Below are 24731 nucleotides of genomic sequence, written 5' to 3' on the forward strand. Positions count from 1 at the left end.
TGATACCTAAATTGTAGGAATCGGTGAAAGTATGCAGAACGAGTTAAAGGCCAAAAAACGGCGGAAGAACTAAGAAGTTGATATAACTAGAAAAGGCTGTTCCTGCGAAACAGCATTGAGAATGATGAAAACCTGAATGGGGATAGCTGACCATGCTAAAAAAGCTGAAAATAGTGAAAATTTTGTAGAAAGTTATAAGCTGAAGCTTCAAAGCAACCGAAAGGTATTTTTGAAAGGGGCTGGAGCAGCATTCCAACAATGATTTGAAAGGATTTACCATTACTTTTAAAGGGAGAATAATTTGCACAAAAACCTTAATATTTTAAAAAGTATAAAAGTGAGAAATGAGAACATACCCGCAAGCTGAAATGAATTTCAAAAATGTGTGGAAGCTGAACTGCATCATCTTAACAAAGCTAAGAGCTAAAATAGCCTACAATGTGGGAGAAGCTGAAAGCTGAACTGTTAAACAGAAGAAGTAGGCTAGCTAGCCGTAACAAGAATATTATCGTTTTAACAGATTAAATTATAGTTGGGATAGTATTAGCAGTAGCAGATGTGGCCTATGCGTTAACTCGGTTTTCTTAGTAGGATTCAATGTGTTGATGGAATGAAACATACAGCAGTAGGGCCGATACAGGAAGACACGGCGACACTTTGTTGCAGAAGGATGATGGTGCAAGTTTTGTCCGTGGAGCATACAACGATTAATAAAAAAGAATCATGTAGACGCGTTTATTGAGTAATCGCATAACTAATTACAAATCTAAACGGAGTAATCGTATAATTGGCATAAACCGACAATTGCTAGTAATCGGGTTTCTCATGGTCAAGTAAACGCACCAATCACCTGTGTGAGAGACTGAGTGGTGCGTGTCTGTCGTTGCCACAGTGATGGTGCAGCTATGATTGCTAACGCGCTGAGGGTAGAGAATAACAGAAATGTAGCTAGAATCCACACCTCAAACAAGTTAACCTAGACGCAAAACTGTACGTCCAATCCAAAAAATAAGGATATTTTCCGAGACCCAAGACTCTGCCGAAACCAGAGATATTCTTTATATATCTGTGCAGTCAGAAATACGACTCTACCTGCAGTTTCAAAAACATGTTCCTTCTGCGTGTTTGTTTGGTTGCCACGGCGATGGAGCAGCTGTGATCGCTAACAAGCTGGGCAGAGAGAATAACTAATGTAGCTAGAATCCACACCTCAAACAAGTTAACCTAGACACAAAACTATACGTCCAATCCAAAATATAAGGATATTTTCCGAGACCCAAGACACTGCCGAAACCAGAGATGTCCTTTATATGTCTGTGCAGTCAGAAATACGACTCTACCGGCAGTTTCAAAATCTTGTTTCTTTCGCTTTCTCTGACAAATTTTACCCACCTCTCCATTGAAGTTAGTGAGAGAATTTGAAAGGCTGCTCTCGCTTCAAGGCTCATAGTTGAAAATCTGTAAATGTGAGCTCTTTAGTAGTTACATTGGCTGAAAGAGGACAATTTTCCCTACATTTTAAGGTATAACTTGTTTCTGTAAGTTAAACTATATGAACGTTAGAGGAATTTGTTTGACAATTTAGTTGAATATCAGAAAAAGAGCAGCCAGGCTGCTCATTCATAAAAATCAAGAAGGAGCAAACATTTTAATGTATTTCAAACTGTCATAATTCAAAATTGGCTGAATATTTGAAAAAGCTGAATCATTTGGGAATAGCTGAATGTCTTGTGAACATTTTAAAGGTTGAATGGTGTCTCTAGCTGAAAGTATGCTGAAGTAGTTACGTTTGAAAGAGGAGGACGCTTTTTAATGATTTGAAAGGATTTACCATTACTTTTAATGGGAGAATAATTTGCACAAAAACCTTAATGTCTTAAAAAGTATAAAAGTGAGAAATACCAAAAGTCATAGCCAACATCTCCTGAAGGAGCTGAACGTTTTGATACAAAAATTGTAGGAATCGGTGAAAGTATGCAGAACTAGTTAAAGGCCAAAAAACGGCGGAAGAACTAAGAAGTTGAAAAACAATAGTGAGAATGCTGAACAGCATTCTCACAATAACTAGAAACGGCTGTTCCTGCGAAACAGCAGTGAGAATGCTGAAAACCTGAATGGGGATAGCTGACCATGCTAAAAAAGCTGAAAATAGTGAAAATTTAGTAGAAAGTTATAAGCTGAAGCTTCAAAGCAACCGAAAGGTATTTTTGAAAGGGGCTGGAGCAGCATTCCAACAATGATTTGAAAGGATTTACCATTACTTTTAAGGGAGAATAATTTGCACAAAAACCTTTATATTTTAAAAAGTATAAAAGTGAGAAATGAGAAAATACCCGCAAGCTGAAATGAATTTCAAAAATGTGTGAGTGACACAAAAGAGGCAGTGTGGAAGCTGAACTGCATCATCTGCATCATCTTAACAAAGCTAAGAGCTAAAATAGCCTACAATGCGGGAGAAGCTGAAAGCTGAACTGTTAAACAGAAGAAGTAGGCTAGCTAGTCGGAACAAGAATATTATCGTTTTAACAGCTGAAATTATAGTTGGGATAGTAATAGCAGTAGCAGATGTAGCCTACCATTGAGTGCGTTTACTCGGCTTTCTTAGTAGGATTCAATGTGTTGATGGAATGAAACATACAGCAGTAGAGCCGATACAGGAAGACACGGCGACACTTTGTTGCAGAAGGATGATGGTGCAAGTTTTGTCCGTGGAGCATACAACGATTAATAAAAAAGAATCATGTAGACGCGTTTATTGAGTAATCGCATAACTAATTACACATGTAAACGGAGTAATCGTATTATTGGCATAAACCGACAATTGCTAGTAATGGTGTTTCTCATGGTCAAGTAAACGTACCAATCACCTGTGTGAGAGACTGAGTGGTGCGTGTCTGTCGTTACGGTGATGGTGCAGCTATGATTGCTAACGCGCTGAGGGCAGAGAATAAGAGAAATGTAGCTAGAATCCACACCTCAAACAAGATAACCTAGACGCAAAACTGTACGTCCAATCCAAAATATAAGGATATTTTCCGAGACCCAAGACTCTGCCGAAACCAGAGATATTCTTTATATGTCTGTGCAGTCAGAAATACGACTCTACCTGCAGTTTCAAAAACGTGTTCCTTTTGCTTTCCTGGTGCTTGTTTGTTTGGTTGCCACGGTGATGGCGCAGCTGTGATAGCTAACGAGCTAGGCAGAGAGAAAAACGAACATTTACCTAGCATCCACACCTCAAACAAGTTGACCTAGACGCAAAACTATACGTCCAATCCAAAATATAAGGATATTTTCCGAGACCCAAGACTCTGCCGAAACCAGAGATGTCCTTTATATGTCTGTGCGGTCAGAAATACGACTCTATCGGCAGTTTCAAAATCTTGTTCCTTCTTGCTTTCTCTGACTGATTTTACTCACCTCTCCATTGAAGTTAGTGAGAGAATTTGAAAGGCTGCTCTCGCTTCAAGGCTCATAGCTGAAAATCTGTAAATGTGAGCTCTTTAGTAGTTACATTGGCTGAAAGAGGACAATTTTTCCTACATTTTAAGGTATAACTTGTTTCTGTAAGTTAAACTATATGAACGTTAGAGGAATTTGTTTGACAAATTAGTTGAATATCAGAAAAAGAGCAGCCAGCAGAGTGTGCCACTCTGCTTGCTGCTCATTCATAAAAATCAAGAAGGAGCAAACATTTTAATGTATTTCAAACTGTCATAATTCAAAATTGGCTGAACATTTGAAAAAGCTGAATCATTTGGGAATAGCTGAATGTCTTGTGAACATTTTAAAGGTTGAATGGTGTCTCTAGCTGAAAGTATGCTGAAGTAGTTACGTTTGAAAGAGGAGGAAGCTTTTTAATGATTTGAAAGGATTTACCATTACTTTTAATGGGAGAATAATTTGCACAAAAACCTTAATGTCTTAAAAAGTATAAAAGTGAGAAATACCAAAAGTCATAGCCATCATCTCCTGAAGGAGCTGAACGTTTTGATACAAAAGTTGTAGGAATCGGTTAAAGTATGCAGAACGAGTTAAAGGCCAAAAAACGGCGGAAGAACTAAGAAGTTGAAAAACAATAGTGAGAATGCTGAACAGCATTCTCACAATAAATATAGCTGCAAGCAGCAATGAGGTGGCCAAGCAATCGAATGACCCATAAAACATGTTGTACATCCTCAGAAGAGGGTTACGAGTACACGCAACAAGTTTGGTGCGAATCCATCAAAGATTTGCTGAGATACGACCCAACTTCCTGTTTGCTGGCTTAACGGCACATTTTGATTGGCCGTACCGGGCAAACGGTTTTGAAAATCCAAAAAACATATGATGGCTTTTGTGAGGCTTGGTCTGAAGATGATCTCTGCCAAATTTGGTGAAGATTGGAAAACATTTGTAGGAGGAGTACAGAAAAAACGTTTTTTCAGTAATTCAAAATGGCGGCCGCATCAATTTGGCTGTTATCACAAGTTATCATGTGTCACACACGGGATGTCCCAAGATATCATGAGACAAAGGAATCACTTAATAAAGGCAAACGAATCAACAGTTATTGGCCAAAACACATTTTTGCATCCTGCGGCCACGCCCAGTGATCACATGACACCAAATTGTTTGGACATCCTCAGACGAGGGTTCCGAGTCATCATACCAAGTTTGGTGTTGATTTCTCAAGGATTGGCTGAGATATGACCCAACTTCCTGTTTGGTGTCTTTGCTGCCGATTTTGATTGGCTGTACCGGACAAACGGTTTTGAAAATCAAAAATCTTTGGATATGTCTGTGAGGGTTGCTCTGACGATGATGTGTTCCAATTCTGGGGAAGATTGAAGAAAAATTGTAGGAGGAGTAGGCTTTCAAAGGTTTTTGCTAAAACCGGAAATGGCGGAAAATCTATATAACCGGAAATTGACGTCATAGGGTGTGTTGAACTCGTCTCGATCCAGGGAATCCAACGGTACCTCATTTTTGAAAATCGGTCATACGGTTCAAAAGTTACGTGTGTAAACACAAGTCCAACTTTGACCAGTTGGTGGCGCTAGAGTGCTCCAATGAGAGACATGAAACTTGGTGAATATAAAGAGGGGACTGTGCTTAATGAGTGTGCCAAAATTCACAACTTTTTACCATATGGTTCTAGGGGCTGCCATAGACTCCAATGGCAGAAGAAGTGTAATAATAATAAGAAAAGGTAGAAACACTTAAGTGGCTTCGCCGCTTCGCGGCTTGGCCACCAAATATAGCTGCAAGCAGCAATGAGGTGGCCAAGCAGTCGAATGACCCATAAAACATGTTGTACATCCTCAGAAGAGGGTTACGAGTACACGCAACAAGTTTGATGTGAATCCATCAAAGATTTGCTGAGATACGACCCAACTTCCTGTTTGCTGGCTTAACGGCACATTTTGATTGGCCGTACCGGGCAAACGGTTTTGAAAATCCAAAAAACATATGATGGCTTTTGTGAGGCTTGGTCTGAAGATCATCTCTGCCAAATTTGGTGAAGATTGGAAAACATTTGTAGGAGGAGTACAGAAAAAACGTTTTTTCAGTAATTCAAAATGGCGGCCGCATCAATTCGGCTGTTATCACAAGTTATCATGTGTCACACACGGGATGTCCCAAGATATCATGAGACAAAGGGATCACTTAATAAAGGCAAACGAATCAACAGTTATTGGCCAAAACACATTTTTGCATCCTGCGGCCACGCCCAGTGATCACATGACACCAAATTGTTTGGACATCCTCAGATGAGGGTTCCGAGTCATCATATCAAGTTTGGTGTTGATTTCTCAAGGATTGGCTGAGATAGACCCAACTTCCTGTTTGGTGTCTTTGCTGCCGATTTTGATTGGCTGTACCGGACAAACGGTTTTGAAAATCAGAAATCTTTGGATAACTTCTGTGAGGGTTGCTCTGACGATGATGTGTGCCAATTCTGGGGAAGATTAAAGAAAAATTGTAGGAGGAGTAGGCTTTCAAAGGTTTTTGCTAAAACCGGAAATGGCGGAAAATCTATATAACCGGAAATTGAGGTCATAGGGTGTGTTGAACTCGTCTCGATCCAGGGAATCCAACGGTACCTCATTTTTGAAAATCGGTCATACGGTTCAAAAGTTACGTGTGTAAACACAAGTCCAACTTTGACCAGTTGGTGGCGCTAGAGTGCTCCAATGAGAGACATGAAACTTGGTGAATATAAAGAGGGGACTGTGCTTAATGAGTGTGCCAAAATTCACAACTTTTTACCATATGGTTCTAGGGGCTGCCATAGACTCCAATGGCAGAAGAAGTGTAATAATAATAAGAAAAGGTAGAAACACTTAAGTGGCTTCGCCGCTTCGCGGCTTGGCCACCAAATATAGCTGCAAGCAGCAATGAGGTGGCCAAGCAGTCGAATGACCCATAAAACATGTTGTACATCCTCAGAAGAGGGTTACGAGTACACGCAACAAGTTTGATGTGAATCCATCAAAGATTTGCTGAGATACGACCCAACTTCCTGTTTGCTGGCTTAACGGCACATTTTGATTGGCCGTACCGGGCAAACGGTTTTGAAAATCCAAAAAACATATGATGGCTTTTGTGAGGCTTGGTCTGAAGATGATCTCTGCCAAATTTGGTGAAGATTGGAAAACATTTGTAGGAGGAGTACAGAAAAAACGTTTTTTCAGTAATTCAAAATGGCGGCCGCATCAATTCGGCTGTTATCACAAGTTATCATGTGTCACACACGGGATGTCCCAAGATATCATGAGACAAAGGAATCACTTAATAAAGGCAAACGAATCAACAGTTATTGGCCAAAACACATTTTTGCATCCTGCGGCCACGCCCAGTGATCACATGACACCAAATTGTTTGGACATCCTCAGACGAGGGTTCCGAGTCATCATACCAAGTTTGGTGTTGATTTCTCAAGGATTGGCTGAGATATGACCCAACTTCCTGTTTGGTGTCTTTGCTGCCGATTTTGATTGGCTGTACCGGACAAACGGTTTTGAAAATCAAAAATCTTTGGATATGTCTGTGAGGGTTGCTCTGACGATGATGTGTTCCAATTCTGGGGAAGATTGAAGAAAAATTGTAGGAGGAGTAGGCTTTCAAAGGTTTTTGCTAAAACCGGAAATGGCGGAAAATCTATATAACCGGAAATTGACGTCATAGGGTGTGTTGAACTCGTCTCGATCCAGGGAATCCAACGGTACCTCATTTTTGAAAATCGGTCATACGGTTCAAAAGTTACGTGTGTAAACACAAGTCCAACTTTGACCAGTTGGTGGCGCTAGAGTGCTCCAATGAGAGACATGAAACTTGGTGAATATAAAGAGGGGACTGTGCTTAATGAGTGTGCCAAAATTCACAACTTTTTACCATATGGTTCTAGGGGCTGCCATAGACTCCAATGGCAGAAGAAGTGTAATAATAATAAGAAAAGGTAGAAACACTTAAGTGGCTTCGCCGCTTCGCGGCTTGGCCACCAAATATAGCTGCAAGCAGCAATGAGGTGGCCAAGCAGTCGAATGACCCATAAAACATGTTGTACATCCTCAGAAGAGGGTTACGAGTACACGCAACAAGTTTGATGTGAATCCATCAAAGATTTGCTGAGATACGACCCAACTTCCTGTTTGCTGGCTTAACGGCACATTTTGATTGGCCGTACCGGGCAAACGGTTTTGAAAATCCAAAAAACATATGATGGCTTTTGTGAGGCTTGGTCTGAAGATCATCTCTGCCAAATTTGGTGAAGATTGGAAAACATTTGTAGGAGGAGTACAGAAAAAACGTTTTTTCAGTAATTCAAAATGGCGGCCGCATCAATTCGGCTGTTATCACAAGTTATCATGTGTCACACACGGGATGTCCCAAGATATCATGAGACAAAGGGATCACTTAATAAAGGCAAACGAATCAACAGTTATTGGCCAAAACACATTTTTGCATCCTGCGGCCACGCCCAGTGATCACATGACACCAAATTGTTTGGACATCCTCAGATGAGGGTTCCGAGTCATCATATCAAGTTTGGTGTTGATTTCTCAAGGATTGGCTGAGATAGACCCAACTTCCTGTTTGGTGTCTTTGCTGCCGATTTTGATTGGCTGTACCGGACAAACGGTTTTGAAAATCAGAAATCTTTGGATAACTTCTGTGAGGGTTGCTCTGACGATGATGTGTGCCAATTCTGGGGAAGATTAAAGAAAAATTGTAGGAGGAGTAGGCTTTCAAAGGTTTTTGCTAAAACCGGAAATGGCGGAAAATCTATATAACCGGAAATTGAGGTCATAGGGTGTGTTGAACTCGTCTCGATCCAGGGAATCCAACGGTACCTCATTTTTGAAAATCGGTCATACGGTTCAAAAGTTACGTGTGTAAACACAAGTCCAACTTTGACCAGTTGGTGGCGCTAGAGTGCTCCAATGAGAGACATGAAACTTGGTGAATATAAAGAGGGGACTGTGCTTAATGAGTGTGCCAAAATTCACAACTTTTTACCATATGGTTCTAGGGGCTGCCATAGACTCCAATGGCAGAAGAAGTGTAATAATAATAAGAAAAGGTAGAAACACTTAAGTGGCTTCGCCGCTTCGCGGCTTGGCCACCAAATATAGCTGCAAGCAGCAATGAGGTGGCCAAGCAGTCGAATGACCCATAAAACATGTTGTACATCCTCAGAAGAGGGTTACGAGTACACGCAACAAGTTTGATGTGAATCCATCAAAGATTTGCTGAGATACGACCCAACTTCCTGTTTGCTGGCTTAACGGCACATTTTGATTGGCCGTACCGGGCAAACGGTTTTGAAAATCCAAAAAACATATGATGGCTTTTGTGAGGCTTGGTCTGAAGATCATCTCTGCCAAATTTGGTGAAGATTGGAAAACATTTGTAGGAGGAGTACAGAAAAAACGTTTTTTCAGTAATTCAAAATGGCGGCCGCATCAATTCGGCTGTTATCACAAGTTATCATGTGTCACACACGGGATGTCCCAAGATATCATGAGACAAAGGGATCACTTAATAAAGGCAAACGAATCAACAGTTATTGGCCAAAACACATTTTTGCATCCTGCGGCCACGCCCAGTGATCACATGACACCAAATTGTTTGGACATCCTCAGATGAGGGTTCCGAGTCATCATATCAAGTTTGGTGTTGATTTCTCAAGGATTGGCTGAGATAGACCCAACTTCCTGTTTGGTGTCTTTGCTGCCGATTTTGATTGGCTGTACCGGACAAACGGTTTTGAAAATCAAAAATCTTTGGATAACTTCTGTGAGGGTTGCTCTGACGATGATGTGTGCCAATTCTGGGGAAGATTAAAGAAAAATTGTAGGAGGAGTAGGCTTTCAAAGGTTTTCGATAAAACCGGAAATGGCGGAAAATCTATATAACCGGAAATTGACGTCATAGGGTGTGTTGAACTCGTCTTGACCCAGGGAATCCAATGGTACCTCATTTTTGAAAGTCGGTCATACGGTTCAAAAGTTACGTGTGTAAACACAAGTCCAACTTTGACCAGTTGGTGGCGCTAGAGTGCTGCAATGAGAGACATAAAACTTGGTGAATATAAAGAGGGGACTGTGCTTAATGAGTGTGCCAAATTTCACAACTTTTTACCATACGGTTCTAGGGGCTGCCATAGACTCCAATGGCAGAAGAAGTGTAATAATAATAAATATAGCTGCAGGCAGCAATGGCGGGTTCCTCCTCAGCATTGCAAACCATTACAAAATTGACATGACACAGACATGTATTTCATACATGTACACAACATTTCAATACAATTGGATCAATGGCTGATTTGAAGTCATTTTTTGAAATTCTTCACAAATTGTCACTGTAGAGAAATATCCATGCTGCCGACATTATGGGTTCTTGAGACTTCTTTGTTCCCCATTGGCAATAAGGCATGCGTACCAACTTTTAGACATTTTGGACTGACAGGGTTAAAATGCCACCCTTTTGAAAGTGACAACTTTGAAGCGTGTTCTGTCAGGCCACCTGTGCTCTGGTCAGGCCCATCATGCAGAGATCCATTCTTTAAAAGCTTTGATTACAACAATAACTTTATGAAAGTCAGAATACACTTTAGTAAAGGACGTGTGTAGTTTATGTACTACTACTGCTTGCTCTGCCCACACACTTTCCCCATCCATGCTGTTTCCCTCTTTGCCAGTGCGGGTGGTGCGGTGGCCGCATGAGGTTTAGGTGTAGTCCAAAAGTTGCCTCCCACAATCAAAACATATTAACCGCAACATTGTTTTCAAACTTTCTCAAAGATGGCTTGAAAACCACAGATATTGACTCTCTTCTTGAGTAGATCTCTTTCCAGAATCTCAGTCAATCCAGAATCAAGATTAGCCTCATAGGCAATTGGTCTGGTCTAGGGCACAGCCCACGTTCAGCTCCTTGCAAGTATAGCCTGTGATAGTAAAATGGCCGACTCTCTGTTCCCATTAAACTACACAGCATGCACACTCAAGGTGACCAACAAGATTATATTAACTAACAAACAATGGCCGGGTTTCCCAGATTCGTTAAGAAGCTCTTAACGCTAAGAGCTTCTTAAGAGCGTTCTAAGAACGCTCTAGAACGCTCTTAGAACGCTCCTAAGAAGCTCTTAGCGTTAAGAGCTTCTTAACGAATCTGGGAAACCCGGCCAATAACATTACAAACATCTAACTGAACGAACACAACAACTGAAATCCCTTGCGTAGCTGTTGTTTTTTTAACATGCCGCACTGCATGCTGGGAACCCAAGAGCGCTGACGCTGATTATCTAGCTGTGCTCCGACTGCGTGATATGACGAGATGCTAGTGGTGCGCTGAGGTCTCAGAGTCTCCTGCCCGAGTTCAAGTTCTGCCCGATTAGCAAGCTATTTTTACTAATGTTTTGTTAGCAATTGAATGGTAATGCAAGCTAGCTAAAAACAATGTTAGTTAGCTTGGCTAAACTGGTTTTCATAGCAACAGAAATCAACAAATCAGATCAGTCGAACTTTATTCAGAAATGGGGGGATGGCGGGAACATTAAAGGTGTAGGTACAGTAAAAGTGAAATGGAACGCGTCTTTCTGCCTTGAAGCTGCGTGCGCATCAACAAGACCCCATCTATATGTAAAGATAACATCCAAGCTAACAATTTTGCCAAATCTGACTGCAGCATTGTATACCATATGTACCGTGTTATGGTTGTTTGAGTTAAACAACTTGCTAAATGAATTAAATGTCAAATCCAACTATAAATGTATAAAAGAGAGTTCCAATCAAATCTGAATTTGTTTTAAACCTAGAGGTTTAAAAGGTTACCTTTGCCTAAACTGACATGCACCAACTCAGTTTCAACAGCCATTTACACATTTAGTCTCTATTTGTTACTCTATTCTTAAGGCATGTTTAACTTAATGTCTGCACCTCTCTGTCACCAACTGTCTCTGCAGTGGGGGCTTCACAGGGTGTCTACAGGTATAAACAAGTTAAATGTAAGACCTTTTAATACCACTTCCAAATGAAATTAAAGACCAAACTTACGATGGAAATACAAATCAAAAGTGGAAATATACAGTCATCTTTCCAAGTAAACACTGATGTCTGTTCAATATGAACAGTATGGTAAAATGACAATAATCGGTTGAGTTTAAGAACATTGACTAAATGTGTGTAATGCGGAAGGATAACACAAAAATGTAATTGCTGTCCTAAATTATACTTATTATTACACTAGGGTGGAAATGGTGGAGCAGAAACTAACAATTCCATGAATCCCATGGAAACAAAGGCAAATGTGTGAGATGTACTGATGTGGAGCACAAATGCTCCAAGAAGCAGTACTTCTCTTGAGTGGTTTTTATTCAGATGAATAATCATTGGATTCAGGTCAAAAGTCTATCACTTGAACTAGTTTCATCACTTAAGACACAAAGTCAGCAGCTTGGCATACTGGCACATGGAAAGGATTAAACATTTAGACTTTCATCAAAGTAATGCTGGCTTGTCCTTTTTCATCAATGTCCTCAAAAAAGCAGGCTGCAGAGCTACTGTGTCTGTGGGGTGACTGTCTCTGGAGGGCTGGCAGGCAGGGGCAAGCAGGGCCTGCAGGCAGGCAGGCAGGCAGGCCAGCTGGATCAAGCCGTTCTGGGGTCAGGGCTGAAGAGAAGCTGTCCAGCTAGAGAGGGGTAGTCCAGCAAGGGGTCTGTGTGGATCTCACCATCCTCGAGTCTGTTGCATCCTCTGTTGAACTCTGTTGAGCAGGCCTCTGCATGACCCTCCAGACCTGTCAAAGTGAAGAAAGGGTCCATGACAGTTGTGAAAAATGAAGCTTTTCCCATCTACACTTGATACAGACTTCAGTTTTGACTGTGAAATGCAGTGTCATTACTTGAACTTGAATCCAAATGTGTTGACGTCATGGAGACCCATGCAGTCACTCAAAACACAGGTTCGATTCCAGACTCTGGCAAGAGTATTTACCTCTAAACTGGTCAATATATACACATCTGACAAAAGACCAGCTCGACCTTTGCTTGTAAACAGTGATTCTGACTGTAAGAGACCTTTAAATAGCCTGACTTACCGAAATTGGCAAAACTAGCCTGGCTAACGTAGGTCGCTTTCTCAGGGCATATGACGAATGAAACAGGCTCGCCTTGAAAAAGTCTCCCTGCCGCATAGGCTTATTACAAAGACTTTCACGCCAAAAATCACCATTATGAGCCGACAGGTCTGTGGGGAATTGCTTTTTCTCCTAAAGGCTGCTCTCCTCGACCTTTTTGATGAACAATTCGCCGAGATGCAAAATGACTCACTAATTAAAAACACAGAGGAAAAAAGCTAGAGCTACAGTAGCTACTTTTCGAGTTTGGTTTTCCGTCACTTCAGAATCACGATCTATAAAGTCTAAAAGTGCTAAACCTTCACCATAATTCAAGAGTAGTGTACTTTCACAAACCCAATCATTAATTCTAGCTTAAAATGTGTAAAACCAGGACTTACCGAAAGTGGCTGCCTCCAACACGGCTTTCACGGGAGACGACTTTCACGGGACACGGGAAACAACAATGGCCGCCGAAAAATAATTTGTATTCGTAACAGCGAGCTGCGATTGGAAGCGAAATGAAACAGGGGCTAAAAAACGAGGGTGGGGGCTTGGTCAGCACACATTTTCAAGAAAGCATGCGTGTGTCAAGGGGCTCTGGCCCCTTGTGTGTGAGAGAATGTGGAGCACGCGCGCACAGGAGCAAAGGGAGAGAGGATTTGGGGAAACAGCCCTAGAAATTAGCCAAGCATGCATGTTTCAAATATTCACTAAAAATCGAGTTTTCATGTTACAGTCAACTTTTTCTCAGATTTGTGTACTCAACATTCTCAAGAGTCTTCATATGAACTAGTGATTGAATCAGAGTATCAGTTTTTGGCCGGCGGATGTGTAAAGCATTATTTTAGCATTAGCAATAAATTCAATTTGCTTTATATCAATCATTTTTAGAGGTATGAAGTTGCCTTTGCACATGTTAACATGATGTAGTGTCTTCCACGTGACATACCAAGTTTGGTGTTGATATCTCAAAGATTTGCTGAGATTTGACCAAACGTCCTGTTTGGATGCTTTGTTGCAGATTTTGATTGGCTCTACCGGACAAACGGTTTTGAAAATCAGAAATCCCTACGATAACTTTTGTGAGGCTCAGTCTGGATATCATCTATGGCAATTTTGAAGAAAATTCGACCAAAAATGTAGGAGGAGTAGGGAAAAAACGCGTTTCCTTAATCTTTATTGTACAGACAAATCCAATATGGTGGCCGTTATAGCTTCTTGAGGCTTTTTTATTCCTCATGAGAAATAAGGCATATGTAATGAATTTCAGAATTTTGGGACTTATGGCCTGCAAATGGCATCAATTTGAAAATTGACATATTGGGGCGTGGCCTGTAGCGCCACCTATTGTCTCACATGGCCCATGTTTGGTATGGTAGTTACTAATGGTCTGCAGTTTCAACATGCCAAATTTCACAACTTTTTACGGTACTGGTCTAGGGGCTGCCATTGACTCCCATGGGTAAAAAATAATAATACCACCAATAACAATAGGGTTCTCCTACCGGAGGAACCCTAAATATAGCTGCAAGCAGCAATGAGGTGGCCAAGCGGTCGTACCGGAGGAACCCTAAATATAGCTGCAAGCAGCAATGAGGTGGCCAAGCGGTCGAATGACCCATAAAACATGTTGTACATCCTCAGAAGAGGGTTACGAGTACACGCAACAAGTTTGGTGCGAATCCATCAAAGATTTGCTGAGATACGACCCAATTTCCTGTTTGCTGGCTTAACGGCACATTTTGATTGGCCGTACCGGGCAAACGGTTTTGAAAAGCCAAAAAACATATGATGGCTTTTGTGAGGCTTGGTCTGAAGATGATCTCTGCCAAATTTGGTGAAGATTGGAAAACATTTGTAGGAGGAGTACAGAAAAAACGTTTTTTCAGTAATTCAAAATGGCGGCCGCATCAATTCGGCTGTTATCACAAGTTATTATGTGTCACACACGGGATGTCCCAAGATATCATGAGACAAAGGAATCACTTAATAAAGGCAAACGAATCAACAGTTATTGGCCAAAACACATTTTTGTATCCTGCGGCCACGCCCAGTGATCACATGACACCAAATTGTTTGGACATCCTCAGATCAAAGTTCCGAGTCATCATACCAAGTTTGGTGTTGATTTCTCAAGGATTGGCTGAGATATGACCCAACTTCCTGTTTGGTGTCTTTGCTGCCGATTTTGATTGGCTGTACCGGACAAACGGTTTTGAAAATCAAAAATCTTTGGATAACTTCTGTGAGGGTTGCTCTGACGATGATGTGTGCCAATTCTGGGGAAGATTAAAGAAGAATTGTAGGGGGAGTAGGCTTTCAAAAGTTTTCGATAAAACCGGAAATGGCGGAAAATCTATATAACCGGAAATTGACGTCATAGGGTGTGTTGAACTCGTCTTGACCCAGGGAATCCAATGGTACCTCATTTTTGAAAATCGGTCATACGGTTCAAAAGTTACGTGTGTAAACACAAGTCCAACTTTGACCAGTTGGTGGCGCTAGAGTGCTCCAATGAGAGACATGAAACTTGGTGAATATAAAGAGGGGACTGTGCTTAATGAGTGTGCCAAAATTCACAACTTTTTACCATATGGTTCTAGGGGCTGCCATAGACTCCAATGGTAGAAGAAGTGTAATAATAAATATAGCTGCAAGCAGCAATGAGGTGGCCAAGCAGTCGAATGACCCACAAAACATGTTGTACATCCTCAGAAGAGGGTTACGAGTACACGCAACAAGTTTGGTGCGAATCCATCAAAGATTTGCTGAGATACGACCCAACTTCCTGTTTGCTGGCTTAACGGCACATTTTGATTGGCCGTACCGGGCAAACGGTTTTGAAAACCAAAAAAACATATGATGGCTTTTGTGAGGCTTGGTCTGAAGATGATCTCTGCCAAATTTGGTGAAGATTGGAAAACATTTGTAGGAGGAGTACAGAAAAAACGTTTTTTCAGTAATTCAAAATGGCGGCCGCATCAATTCGGCTGTTATCACAAGTTATCATGTGTCACACACGGGATGTCCCAAGATATCATGAGACAAAGGAATCACTTAATAAAGGCAAACGAATCAACAGTTATTGGCCAAAACACATTTTTGCATCCTGCGGCCACGCCCAGTGATCACATGACACCAAATTGTTTGGACATCCTCAGACGAGGGTTCCGAGTCATCATACCAAGTTTGGTGTTGATTTCTCAAGGATTGGCTGAGATATGACCCAACTTCCTGTTTGGTGTCTTTGCTGCCGATTTTGATTGGCTGTACCGGACAAACGGTTTTGAAAATCAAAAATCTTTGGATAACTTCTGTGAGGGTTGCTCTGACGATGATGTGTGCCAATTCTGGGGAAGATTAAAGAAGAAAAATTGTAGGAGGAGTAGGCTTTCAAAGGTTTTTGCTAAAACCGGAAATGGCGGAAAATATTTATAACCGGAAATTGACGTCATAGGTTGTGTTGAACTCGTCTAGATCCAGGGAATCCAACGGTACCTCATTTTTGAAAATCGGTCATACGGTTCAAAAGTTACGTGTGTAAACACAAGTCCAACTTTGACCAGTTGGTGGCGCTAGAGTGCTCCAATGAGAGACATGAAACTTGGTGAATATAAAGAGGGGACTGTGCTTAATGAGTGTGCCAAAATTCACAACTTTTTACCATATGGTTCTAGGGGCTGCCATAGACTCCAATGGTAGAAGAAGTGTAATAATAAATATAGCTGCAAGCAGCAATGAGGTGGCCAAGCAGTCGAATGACCCACAAAACATGTTGTACATCCTCAGAAGAGGGTTACGAGTACACGCAACAAGTTTGGTGCGAATCCATCAAAGATTTGCTGAGATACGACCCAATTTCCTGTTTGCTGGCTTAACGGCACATTTTGATTGGCCGTACCGGGCAAACGGTTTTGAAAAGCCAAAAAACATATGATGGCTTTTGTGAGGCTTGGTCTGAAGATGATCTCTGCCAAATTTGGTGAAGATTGGAAAACATTTGTAGGAGGAGTACAGAAAAAACGTTTTTTCAGTAATTCAAAATGGCGGCCGCATCAATTCGGCTGTTATCACAAGTTATCATGTGTCACACACGGGATGTCCCAAGATATCATGAGACAAAGGAATCACTTAATAAAGGCAAACGAATCAACAGTTATTGGCCAAAGCACATTTTTGTATCCTGCGGCCACGCCCAGTGATCACATGACACTAAATTGTTTGGACATCCTCAGATGAAGGTTCCGAGTCATCATACCAAGTTTGGTGTTGATTTCTCAAGGATTGGCTGAGATATGACCCAACTTCCTGTTTGGTGTCTTTGCTGCCGATTTTGATTGGCTGTACCGGACAAACGGTTTTGAAAATCAAAAATCTTTGGATAACCTCTGTGAGGGTTGCTCTGACGATGATGTGTGCCAATTCTGGGGAAGATTAAAGAAAAATTGTAGGAGGAGTAGGCTTTCAAAGGTTTTCGATAAAACCGGAAATGGCGGAAAATCTATATAACCGGAAATTGACGTCATAGGGTGTGTTGAACTCGTCTTGACCCAGGGAATCCAATGGTACCTCATTTTTGAAAATCGGTCATACGGTTCAAAAGTTACGTGTGTAAACACAAGTCCAACTTTGACCAGTTGGTGGCGCTAGAGTGCTCCAATGAGAGACATACAAATTGGTGAATATAAAGAAGGGACTGTGCTTAATGAGTGTGCCAAAATTCACAACTTTTTACCATATGGTTCTAGGGGCTGCCATAGACTCCAATGGCAGAAGAAGTGTAATAATAATAAGAAAAGGTAGAAACACTTAAGTGGCTTCGCCGCTTCGCGGCTTGGCCACCAAATATAGCTGCAAGCAGCAATGGAGGGGCCAAGCAGTCCAGAGCAGGACATGGCTTCCATAGCACTTGTGCAACAATTAAGTCACAACAACCTGTTGCACTCATGCAACACACCAAGTTTGGTTGAAATATATGTTTGCGTTCAAGAGTACTGAGAGTTCAAAGTTATTTTTATGGTATAACACTGCAGGCCTCCTCTGCTCCTCATGGGAACGATGGAACCCAAGTTTGGTGACAATCGCGCAAATGGTTGCTGAGATATGCTCTTGCGCCTCGTTTGGCGGCTTCGCCACCGCTTTTGATCGTCTCTACCGAACAAACGTTTTTGAAAATTGAAAATTCTTCTGATTGCTTTTGTGAAACTGGGTCTAAAGATCATCTTTGCCAAATTTGGTAAACATTGGACAAAAATTGGGGCGTGCAAAAGGTTTTTATACTTTTCCATGAAATCCAAAATGGCGGCCACGTCCGTTCGACTTTTATGAAAAGTTATTAATAGTCAGGCTTGATATCTCACAAGACATCAACAGACAAAGAAATTACTTTATTAAGGTAAACACTTCAACAGTTATTAGCCAAAACACGTTTATGCTTCCGGCCACGCCCCCTTTTAGTCACATGACACAATCTTTGGAGGACATCCTCAGAATAAGTTTCCGAGGCGGCCTACCAAATTTAGTTTCACTGCCTCAAACAACTGCTGAGATATGACTTCACTTCCTGTTTGGTGGCTTTTCTGCTGATTTTGATTGGCTGTTACAGACAAACGGTTGTGGGTATCAAAATGCTCTACCATAACTTTTGCGCGGCTTGGTCTGAAGAGCATATCTGGTAATTTTGAAGAAGATTTGACAAAGATTGTAGGAGGAGTAGGCTTTCAAAGGTTTTTGATAAAACCGGAAATAGCGGAAAAGCTATAAACCGGAAATTGACGCCATGGTGTGCATTGAATTCGGCTTGATCCAGGGAATCCAATGGTACCTCATTTTTGAAAATGGGTCATACGGTTTAAAAGTTGCGTGTGTAAACACAACTCCAACTTTGACCCATTGGTGGCGCTAGAGTGCCCGAGTATGGGACATGAAACTTTGTGAATTGGACCAGGGGACTGTCCCCAATGAGTGTGCCAAATTTCACAACTTTCGACCAAGCGCTTCTAGGGCCTGCCATAGACACCCAGTCTTAAGAAGTATAATAATAATAATAATAATAATAATAATAACAATAACAATAGGTGCCTCGCAGCTTCGCTGCTTGGCCCCTAATAAGAAAAGGTAGAAACACTTAAGTGGCTTCGCCGCTTCGCGGCTTGGCCACCAATAAGAAAAGGTAGAAACACTTAAGTGGCTTCGCCGCTTCGCGGCTTGGCCACCAATAAGAAAAGGTAGAAACACTTAAGTGGCTTCGCCGCTTCGCGGCTTGGCCACCAATAATAATAAAGAGAAACAGGAAAACAATAGTGAGAATGCTTAACAGCATTCTCACAATAAAGAGAAACAGGAAAACAATAGTAACAGCATTCTCACAATAAAGAGAAACAGGAAAACAATAGTGAGAATGCTTAACAGCATTCTCACAATAAAGAGAAACAGGAAAACAATAGTGAGAATGCTTAACAGCATTCTCACAATAAAGAGAAACAGGAAAACAATAGTGAGAATGCTTAACAGCATTCTTACAATAAAGATTCAAAGAACAATACTTGGAATGCTGAAGCAGCATTCCAACAATAAGTTGAATAAAGATTCAAAGAACAATACTTGGAATGCTGAAGCAGCATTCCAACAATAAAGAGAAACAGGAAAACAATAGTGAGAATGCTTAACAGCATTCTCACTATTATAATAATATATATATATATATATGTGAGAGAACAAAGGTTGTGCCCTTGCCGAAGGCAAAGCACACCCAATAATAATATATATGTGAGAGAACAAAGGTTGTGCCTTTGTTCAAAGCACACCCAATAATGGATTAAAAATCGATATGCTCAGTTTAATAATGGGACACGCGAACGTTTGCTGATAACACACGCCCCCCGTCCCCCCCCATAACGTGAAGTGATCAATACTTATGGAAGACGAATGCCGGAGCTAAAATGTATGCTTCAAACGACGGGACAGAAGATAATTTGATCGACTGCACACATGAAGGCAAATTGCTTCACACAGTAACAAGTGGTTGTGATGACTTTTGAGCAGTTTAGCTCTACCTTAGATAGTTAGAGATGAAGCGCGAATGTTAGCTGCGCTGCTGCATGCATCGAACACATGACGTTCCAGTAACTTCATTCCATGCTGTGTGTTCAAATGCTTCTTCATATTTGTAGTATTTCCTCCCTTTGACGAAATAGACTTTTTACACGCGTTACAAGTGGCGTTGTTGTCATTTTGTTGTGTGAAATACAACCAAACTTTAGAACGCTTCTGCCTAGTTGCCATGTTTGCTGCAGTCTGAATAAACTATAAAAGTTCGCGCATGCGCAACGGCACAGAGAATTGTGCCGTGCAACAGCACATCTATGCACGTTGTATCCATGCGTCGTTGCTAACGTGTGCTGACGTTGTGACGTAGGCTAGCACTGAGTACCCTTTGTTGACACAAGGCACTTTTTGCCACAAAAACTCAAGTTCAGCCTAAACCGTGCCACAGAATGTAAATCCCAATAGAAGCAACGCAATCGAGACCAAGACGAACATTTTGACACCGCCGTTTTCTATGTAGTCCAAATATTGACTGATCCTTAGGGGTGGGAAAATAATAATAATAAGATATATGTGAGAGAACAAAGGTTGTGCCCTTGCCGAAGTCAAAGCACACCCAATTACAAACAATTCAGAGGCAACAGCCTCATCCGGGAAGGGTCACAGTGAAGAAGTGTTTTTTAGAGAAAAACTGGGAGTTGGATCCCTGGCTATGGAGGACAAAAATCCTCCACTCCTTTGTGGGAGAAAAAATCAAAGATTTTGCAAGCACTCACAGGAAAAAGCACCGCATATCTTGCCGACACACATGCACACACAAGCTGCTCTCGGCACATCCTCTATTGGCTACTTTGGCCCCTACACCAGTGGGGGAGATGACCTCCACTTACCGTATTTATTCGAATAAATGCCACAGTGTTTATTACATAATGATCATTTTTGGTGGCTTTTATTCGAGGGCGGCGTTTAATTAGTAAGAGATTTCGAGAATTGCAGTTGCAGTGCGGCCATAGACACACAAAGAATAGACAACCCTTACGAAGAAGAAGTATACTTCAAGTTTAGCATAGACATAATAAAGAGTAGACGCCGCATTGGCTGCTGGGCGCGAGAAATGCGGCCGCCATCTTGGACAGGGTAAAAGTGGTATGTATTGACTGTATTAACTTTTCTAACACGCCCCCGAGCGTGGTGTACTGTGGCTTGCCTTCCCACAGTACACCACGCTCGGGGGCGTGTTAGACAAGTTAATACAGAGTTGTAGTTCTCTAAGGTCACTGTTGTAGTCATGGCCAAGCGTGCAGATTTGGGTTCATGTACTCACAATATCGATCAAAATACCACTTTTACACAACATTTATGTAAGTGCAAGATTTTACTAGTGCAAGATTACAGTAGAATACATGTTACGCCACCGGTCACTCAACCAGTCGTTTGTAGGCTGGGCTAGCAGTGGCACAGAACAGTCACGTAATGTGACGAGACTGAATTTAAAAGTAGGCTATAAAAACACACTAGGAACAATGACGACATCGGCAACCATGCACCATGCATTATTAGTTTAATGTAATCTTTAAATTCAGGCTCGTCACATTAGTAACTTTGTTCTGAACAGAACTGGGTGTGCAGACACATACGAAAAGTTTCTCCTCCATCTTGAAATTGTGAAACCTAGAAATGTTTATCATGACCAAAGGTTGCTACGTTACAAGAAACAAGAAAACAATCCGATTGGCCAACGCTAGCGTTTTCACGCTCCTCATTTACATAAAGTTGAGAAAATCCAACTTGCAACGCTCCGCTCCGCTCCGCTCCGCTCCGCTCGCCTTCCCTACGCGAGTGTCAACACCTGGTTTCATTGAAAATGAATTGGAAGCCGACGCCACGCGCCGCCCGCTCCGCTGCAGTGTGAACGCACTGTTAGAACAGTTAATACAGAGTTGTAGTTCTCTAAGGTCACTGTTATAGTCATGGCCAAGCGTGCAGACTTGGGTTCATGTACTCACAATATCGATCAAAATACCACTTTTACACAACATTTGTGTAAAAATACTAGTGGTGGGCATAGATATATTATTTGTTTGTTGTTGTTGATTTTGTGAATTATTTCGACCCCCCCCCCCCCCGCCACAAATAGCTTTCTAATCTGTGGGAAACACTGGCATCCATGTTAGCACGTCACGTTTGATGTGATCATTTCATACACAAGGCATACACACAGGTTCGAAGACTCGTTCTCGCCCCCTACAGTGCAATTCGGCTAGGTATACCCGCGCTAAAATATAAAGGTGAAAGTCATCATAGCTTGCGTAGTATAGACCCAGCTCCCAACCCAACTTTGAGAATAGATTAACGGCGATATTTTTTTAACGCCGATAAGAGTCGCAGCGCGTTAACGCCGATAACGGCCCACCACTAAACAATACAGAATTTTTACTAGTGCAAGATTACAGTAGAATACATGTTACGCCACCGGTCACTCAACCAGGGGGGTATTCATCGTAGCTCGCTAAGCGGTTTAGCGAGCTAATTTTCAGGCTAAGATAAAAAACGCCCCTCTTTTTGGTTCTTGGAAGCAACTTTCGATAAATCACCATAGTAACATCAATTAGCACTAACCTGCTCCAGAGCAGGCTAACGTAAGTGTAGCTGGATCTTGCCACACCCCCGGAAAATAACATGGCAGCTCCCTTTTTGAGAGACCCAGTTGACCAAGGAGCTATATTTTAGTTCGATTAGCTTTCCTTACCAATAGAGTTCTTCTCGATTGCCAAGATCCTTTATTTCACACGGATGAGTTCTTGTTTGAGCGATATTGATTCAGCGGACAAGGACTCATTTATTTGCAAGACCTTCTCGGGCCGTACATTGCAAATATCACACGCCGCAGCAAGCTTTATGCTTTATTATGAGCTTATGCTGCTGTATGTGAATATGTAACGCTATGTTTTAGGAAATGTCTTGTCTTATCTGTTGTGCCTGTGCTTTTTATATGTTTCACTGTGGGAGAGTGGGAAACGCTAATGTTAACGGGCTAAAGGGACAATTGATTAACTTAGCTTCAACCCTTACGACGAACGGGGCCCAGATTCCTTTTTATGTCTTGACGTGAAGAAATTGACAATAAAGCTACTTGAAACTTTAACTGTGCTTCAGACTCTGCATAGCCTTGAGGTTTTTTGCGTCAGGTATAGGCTACATTTTTATACAGTATAGGCGATGCAGAAAACATTGGCAAAGCCGCAGCATGCGTTGCTGTAAGAAAAGTGTACTTGGCGCTTAACCAGCTGATGAATCAATTCATCATATTCCCTGGCCATGTCCCAGTCAATGAAATCAAAGAGGGATTTACACATAGGCCTACATGCATATACACATATATAGTACATGATATAAGCTCAGTAGCCTACATATATCCTCATAAGTGTCTATGAATTCGTATCAATTAGATACTCTTTGGCCTTGTTTTTATCTAGCCTACTTATTCTGAGAGTTGAGATCATTATTTTCGCTTGCAAGATCTCATTCGATTATTAATTTCCATTAAGCCTACTGCCAGCAGGCACATTTAAAGAAATGTGATCTGATTGGGGTAATGAGGCACTTAAGATGAGCTATACATTTCCCCAAAACTTTCGCATTTATAGCTTATCGGCAATTTTTTGCCAAGCTGCTTGTCTTGCTCTGGCAGCGGCGGTATTTGACTTAGCCATGATAATATGCTTATTGTCTTCGTAGAGACTCATTATAATAGTTTGCTCGGATGGCGAGAATAGCCTATCACCGCTCTCTCTTTCGTCTTTTCCGCCATCATACCGTTAGAAAATCACGGTTTTGGTGATTGACCTTTCCTGCCTTTTGAAGTAGGACGTGCACGTGCAATTTTCCTGATAAGTTTAGCCTGATTGAAATTAACCACATGATTTGAATGCGGATCAGCCGTTGACGAACTGATATTTGCTGTTCTCACTCATCTCGCTAATGTTAACGGGCTAAAGGGACAATTGATTAACTTAGCTTCAACCCTTACGACGAACGAGGCCCAGTTGTTTGTAGGCTGGGCTACTAGTAGCAAGCTAGCCGTGGCACAGAACAGTCACGTAATGTGACGAGACTGAATTTAAAAGTATAAAAACACACTAGGGACACTGACAACGTCGGCAACCCTGCACCATGTATTATTAGTTTAATGTCATCTTTAAATTCAGTCTCGTCACCAGTGGCGCCTTAACGCACGGGCTTACCTGGGCTTAAGCCCGGGGCCTCGACCAATCAGGGGCCTCTTAATAATAATACAAAATAATAATGATGATAAACGTCCTTATTCGCGGTGTCATTATTCTCTACAGTGGCATCTGGTGGTGGATGTGGAGGTGGAGGGACCCCCCCCCTCCCCCTTATCTAAACAAAATGTATAAAAAATGTAACAAAAACTAGAGAGGACGGTGTGCTTGCTTGCTTCGGTTGCAGATGGGTCCATTTAATATGAAACAAGCTGAACCCCCTTTGAGACAAGCTATTCTAACAACGTTGTCACCGGCAGTATTTTTCAGATGGAATCGCGATTCAAACAGTACCATCTGCTAACTGAAAATATGCCCCCAAACGCGACTTTTTGGTCTCAGTCTAGAGCCCTTCGTGGAGAAGCTGAATTGTGCTACGAGCAAGCTAGCCTAGCTGCTGTTGCTAGCCAAACTACACTGAGGGGATTGTTTGAATGCTCCGGAAATTCAAAACGTTTCTTTTGACAAAGTTTAGGCTATGGCATTGAAGACAGCGACGCACCACACAAGCTTGAGTTTAAATACATTATTTAATGTGACATTACTTACTGTACATACAAGTGTTGAATTGCTTAAATGTATAATGCTGCTAGTACACCATGGCACAATACGATACTTGCTGTGCAACAGCAATGCCCGTTGTATCCATGCGTTGTTGCTAACGTTTGCTGACGTTGTTACGTAGGCTAGCACTGAGTTCCCTTCGTTGACACAAGGCACTTTTTGCCACAAAAACTGAATTTCAGCCTAAACCGTGCAACGAAACGTAAATAAAAATACAAGCAACTCAATCGCTAA

At 41.6% G+C, this 24731-nt stretch overlaps 2 protein-coding genes across 4 annotated transcripts in view; one reads left to right on the plus strand and one right to left on the minus strand.

Moving 5' to 3' along the window:
- LOC134021090 (proprotein convertase subtilisin/kexin type 5) overlaps nt 1-24731 on the plus strand; it is a 401110-nt gene that overhangs the window by 334121 nt on the left and 42258 nt on the right. The gene's annotated exons all lie outside the window — the stretch shown is intronic.
- Nucleotides 1-24731, minus strand: part of otud7a (OTU deubiquitinase 7A) — a 93670-nt gene that overhangs the window by 54955 nt on the left and 13984 nt on the right. The window lies entirely within an intron of this gene.

Source organism: Osmerus eperlanus, chromosome 5, assembly GCF_963692335.1.
Source record: "Osmerus eperlanus chromosome 5, fOsmEpe2.1, whole genome shotgun sequence".
In the NCBI taxonomy this organism is placed as follows: domain Eukaryota; kingdom Metazoa; phylum Chordata; class Actinopteri; order Osmeriformes; family Osmeridae; genus Osmerus; species Osmerus eperlanus.